General features: G+C 44.7%; 1 protein-coding gene across 1 annotated transcript in view; it reads left to right on the top strand.

Moving 5' to 3' along the window:
• The window catches only part of PHB2 (prohibitin 2), a 14,321-nt gene that overhangs the window by 2,553 nt on the left and 6,045 nt on the right, over positions 1 to 5,723 (top strand). The window lies entirely within an intron of this gene.

Raw genomic sequence — 5,723 nt, 5'->3', positions numbered from 1 at the left:
TCTTTCTGTCGCCACCGGGATGATGGTTTTGTTCCCAGGTAACGTTGATATGGCATAACAAAAAGGTCTGAGCTAGTGCAGATTCACAGCTTGGTTGCCTGTGCTGTAAAATCTGGTGGTTCTCTGAGTAGCACTTGGTCCCCAAATGAGCAAGACCTGTTTTGTGATGGTATGGTCAGCAGATATCACACAGATCCCTCAATGCTGATATTTGCGGGGTGGGCGGGGAAGAAAATAAATAAAATGCCGATGTTTGCCACCAGTGTGTAACAGTGGCCTCACTGCAGACGCCAACTAGTGTCTGAGCTGTACCGCTTGGCACTATGGGAGTAGGGTGGACTGCATCCCACAGTACCACCCTGTTGCTTGAATGCTGCTGTTTGCTTACCAGCGTATAGTGGTGGCCCCACCGTGGATGCAAATGTGTGTCTGTGGAATGCGGGTGGGGCCTCGCTTGGCAGACTTGGCAGAACGTGGGTGGGGCCCTTGCATAGGAAACAAGAAAACAAGGCCGCTTCAGGCGCTAACCTCCAGATGAATAACTTTTCTTTCCGTCTTTTGAACTTTCACTTACCACCTGGGTGAAAACTGGGCCAGTATTCTTTTCCCCTTGCTAGCAGTGGCAACATGATTAAGGCCACTGGCAGTAGAATCCCAAACAGAGCAAATTTTGAGTCCCGGGACACCTACAAGACCAACAAAGGTCTATTCAAGGTATAAGCTTTCATGCGCACGCACACTTCCTCAGGTAACATTGAAATGGAAGTTAACAAAACAGTTCCGTTTCATGTGTGCGTGCACATGGAAGCGCATACCTTAAATTAACCTTTGTTGGTCTCAAAGGGGATACTGGACTCAAAAACTGGTTCTGCTGCTTCAGACCAACATGGCTGCCCACCTGGATCGATCCTAAACAGAATTACATCCTTCTGCGTTCTTTGAAATCCAGTTTAGAAGGTGTAACTTTTTTTTAGGAACGCTCTATAAGGTTGCACTTCCAGCTCAGATAAGCAGCAGCAAGGACTGCTGAACTTTGGCCCCGGTCACACGGGCCGGATATCGCGGCGGGGAGGCGTGGCTAATTGCCCCGGCGCAGTTTGACCCGCGATTACACGATCAGACGCGCTGGCGGCACACCACGGATCCTTCCCTTGGCGCTGGCGGGTAAACGAGGGACCGGAGGGGAATGCCGCGCGGCGGCGCGATCAAGTGGAGAAAGCCAAGCAGGAGCAGAGACAGAAGATTGTTCAGGCTGAGGGGGAAGCCACGGCTGCCAAGATGATATCCTTGCCCTCCTTGTGGGAAACCAGGCTGCTACGGCGGGGCTGCTGCGGAGGACGGGAGAGAGTCTCTTTCGGAATTCTTTTATTTATGTGATTCATTCATGCCTTGCCTTTCCCCCCCAGTGGGGACCTGAAGCAGTTTACACCCTCCCCCGCGTCTCCATTTGCCAGATTCTCTCCAGCATGAAGGGGACTCCACCTTGGAGCTAAGAACAGAGCAGCATCAGTGACCGTTGGGGCTCTGTGGATTTTCATGAACCAGTTTAGTCTGGGGTTCCCAAGCTGGGGAAGGCAGGGCTTGTTCCCTTACTATTAGGAACCTTGCCAGCACAGGTATTCTGGGAGTGGTCTGCAGAAGATAAGGAGCAGATCTGCTCTCTTGCAAGGGGAGGTGTTTGTCTTACCTCAAAATAGGAACTCCAGAAGCATCAATCTGGAGGAAAGTTCAGTTCAGGTTCCCAGGCGTAGCAGCCCCCATGGTTTCATTTCCTTCAGTGTAAGGAAGAGGATACCATTTTAAAGAGCCAGTTTGGTGTAGTGGTTAAGTGTGCAGACTCTAATCTGGGAGAACCGGGTTTGATTCCCCACTCCTCCACTTGCACCTGCTGGTGTGACCTTGGGTCAGTCACAGGCTCTGGCACAGCTGTCCTTGAAAAAGAGCAGTTTGTGTCAGAGTTCTCTCAGCCCCACCCACCTCACAGGGTGTCTGTTGTGGGTAGGGGAAGGGAAAGGAGTTTGTCAGCCGCTCTGAGACTCCGAGTGAAGGGCGGGGTAGAAATCCAATCTCTCCTCCTCTCTCTAAACAATCCAATATTGTGGTCAAGAGAGGCGAAGGAGTTGACTGCGGAGACAGACAAGAGAAGGAAAGCACTGGGAAGGGTAATTGTTAGGGATTTCAGGTAAAAAGCAGAGGTAATACGTGCAGCGGGACACTTGCATTAGCTTTTAAACAAGGAACTTAGTTCACTAATGAGGGAAGGGTCACTGGGAAAATACTAGAAACAAACCAAAGAATTAACATCCTCTCTGACTTCACTAATCTTCATGTTGACTTTCTAAAGTCAAAACCACACATGTTAGCCCCAGGCAGAGTCAGAGACAAAGAGCCATACATCTTCTGATCTGTTGATTACCGAACTGGAGAAACCCAGACCTTAACTAATTATGCACTTTAACACCTTGGTCTGGTGGCAAATACGTGCATGGTCTGCCACTGGGTCTCTCTCTAAACAGCTAGGCTATCAGCATGCAGCAACAAACATGCAAATTCTTCCACGAGTTCAGGGAGGGAAGCTGCAGACTCTTTAACAGAAACGAGACCGACTGTGTCAGTCTTGACTATCCCTTCGCCCTGCTCGGCAGATGTGCATGACGATCTCTAAACATGGTGGGGTGGTCCTGAGCAGGTGTCCCCAAGAAGGGAGAAGGGTTGTAGGTGGCAAGAGTGTGAGCTCCAAGACTTCGAGAGCTGCCGCCTTAACTAGTTCTGCACCTTGGGGAAGCCCTCGGCAGGAACCCTGGATACATCAAGCTACGCAAGATCCGCGCTGCCCAGAACATCTCCAAGACGGTGAGTTTCGGGGAAGTGGGGCCACGGCACACCCCAGGGCCGCCGCCACACCGGGCCAGGTGATGATTCAAAGGCGAATACGACCTGCTTCTCTTGGCCACCTCCTCTCCGTCCCCGGGCTCTTGCTCAGGGGCCCTGGGCGGACCGACCTTGGTCTGTGCATCTCGGCAGGGGCCCAGGAGCCTCTGACTCCTGCTGTAAAAACAGACCCACAGTGCCTTCTGAGTGCCGTACCCGGGCATGGGCACTCACAGACCCAGTTGCCCTGCTGGTCCGGGAAAGGCTCACACCAAAAAGCAAGGGTGCCAGAGAAGCAGAATGAGCGGAAACATTTTGAAGGCTGATGGCCCGGCAGAGCCAGGCTCTGGGGCGCTGCCCGTATTCAGAGCGAAAGCTGGGATTCAGGCACAGTTCAAGCACTCATTTGCTTAGTAACCCGATTAAAAAACAGCTACTAACATATCGTATAGGCTTTATTCTTGACAAATCCACCTTCAACTAATCATTGCGTTGTTTCCAAGATGTTTACAAACTGACTGCTTAATAATCCGTTCCAGTGTCTTTCCTAGTACAGAAGTCATACTGAAACTGGTCTGTGGTTTCCCAGATACTCGTTGTTCTCCTATGTGAAGACCAGGGTAATATTTGGCCATGTCCAGTTTTGGGGCACCTTACCACTACTCCTGAATGTCTTACAGATGATGTCAGAAGTTCTGCCTAGCACCACAAGTTCCTTTTAGCACTTTAGGATGGAATTCACCCAAACGAGGACTTTCGTGCATTTATAGTAACTAGATATTTCTTGAACAACTCTTTATTTTGAAATGTAATCATGTCCCATCACAAGTAATGCTACTTTTGCTAGGTTGTGTACTGCTCCCTCTTGTAGAAAAGGCTAAACCAAAATTAAGTAACTATATTTTCAGGTCACAGGATGGAAAGTATGAAGGGATATTAAAAAGAAACTAAAGGGTTCAAAGGTTCTTCATGTGCTTTTTAAGACTAAGGTGTGGGGGGGGTTGTTGAAACACATTTTATGTATTCTATTGGCATCAAGAGCATCAATATAACACAAGAAGCAGCTGTGGTTTAGTGGAAGTGACTTGCTTAAGGTCACATGTTCGGTTACTATCCAGTAAATATCTCAGGTAGGAGGTGTGTGGGGTAAGACCTTTCTCTGCCCAAGGTCTGCCAGGAGTCAGAGCAGAAGACAAAGCAGAGTACAAGCTAGTAGAAATGTGAAGGCCTGGAAAAAAACCGGAAAAATTCGGGGAAAAAACGTTTTTTTCCATTTTTTTCCCTGAAGATTTTTTGTTTTTTTCCGAAAAGTTGGAAAAATTGAAAAAAGAAAAGAAAAGAAAATTGATTATGGAACATTTTATTTTAACATGATGAATAAAATATTTTAAGACAAGGTGTTCAAATATTTTCCAAATCATTTCTAAAAAAATACATATGGTATCAGATTGATCTAATTTCTGTGCACTGAGGACAAGCAAGTCCTAGGTTACAAACTGAACTCTCCAATGCAAGAACAAGATGCATTTCTTCCTTTAGGAGGTGCTGTTGTCAGAAGAAAGTAAAAAGGTTTCAGTTTTGTTTTTGCATGTGGGTGGGTATTCTGTTTGCAATAATTGTTTGGATACTGTACAGTAGCCCCTGTAAGAAGAGCTCTGTAAGCTCTTGGAGGATTGGCTAAATTAGGGGTGTGTGGCCTAATATGCAAAAGAGTTCCTGCTACAAAAAGAGCCCTGGACACTATATTTTTAATATGCTAGTTGTGATAATTTCATGCCAAGTAAAAATGTCCATAGTCATATTTTATGTTCCTAAAGTAACAGAATGGCTTTCAATCTAGAAAAGACAAAAGAAATTAATGTAGCATTTTTTTCAATTTTTCCAAAAATTTCTGTTTTCCCCCCCCCCCAAAATGGGGGGGGAATGGGGTTTCTTCCGGGCTTCAAAATTTCCGGAAATTTTATATCTCTACCTATGAAAGACTATTAGATCAGACAAATAAGCTAAAATCGGAAGAAGAATTACATCTACAATATAACCTGAAACTATCTTGGTGGGAACAGACGCAATTAAAATCAAGTTTTCAAAAAGACTTAAAAATAGGTTTCTATGAGAACAAGAATGAGCTAGACAAAATTTGGCTCTCATCAAACGATAAAATGATCCAGAAACTTTATAAAATCTTACTTGAAGAATATATGAAAGGTGAAATAGTAAAGAATAATCTGGCTGCATGGATGAGAGATATAGGGCATACAATTCAGTGTGAAAAATGGCTAAAGATCTGGAAATCTATTAAAGTTATGAGGGCTACTAGTTTTAAAGACAATGTCTTTAAAATGTTTCATAGATGGTATTGGCCACCAGAAAGAATAGCAAAATGTTATGCAAACTGCTAATACCTGTTGGAAATGTAAGACAAATGTGAAAACATTCTACCATATGTAGTGGCGTTGTATAAAAATACAGAAATACTGGGAAACTATACAGAATGTAATATACGGAATGGTAATGGTGAAACTTGACCAGAAAATCTTAGTTATAACGAAAAATATTTAATATTATATATAATTACATCTGCAAGAATACTATGGGCGAAATATTGGAAACATAATAGTAACCCCAAAAGGGGCGAAGTAATGGAGAAACTGATGAGAGTAGCAGAAATGGATAAATTAAGCTTGATGTTACAGGGAAAAAGTGAAGAAGGTTTCATAAAAAGATGGTCGGGAATGTACAATTGGGTAGAAAACAGATAAAAGACTCTAAAATGCATGTATATATATGAATTAATGGTTTTGTATGTGTGAAAACCAATAAATACAAATTTACAAAGAGAGAGAAAGCCATGA

Source organism: Gekko japonicus, unplaced genomic scaffold (assembly GCF_001447785.1).
Source record: "Gekko japonicus isolate JY-2015 unplaced genomic scaffold, Gekko_japonicus_V1.1 scaffold1244, whole genome shotgun sequence".
In the NCBI taxonomy this organism is placed as follows: domain Eukaryota; kingdom Metazoa; phylum Chordata; class Lepidosauria; order Squamata; family Gekkonidae; genus Gekko; species Gekko japonicus.
The sequence above is the reverse complement of the archived record's forward strand: the minus strand, read 5'-3'. Positions and strand labels throughout refer to the sequence as shown.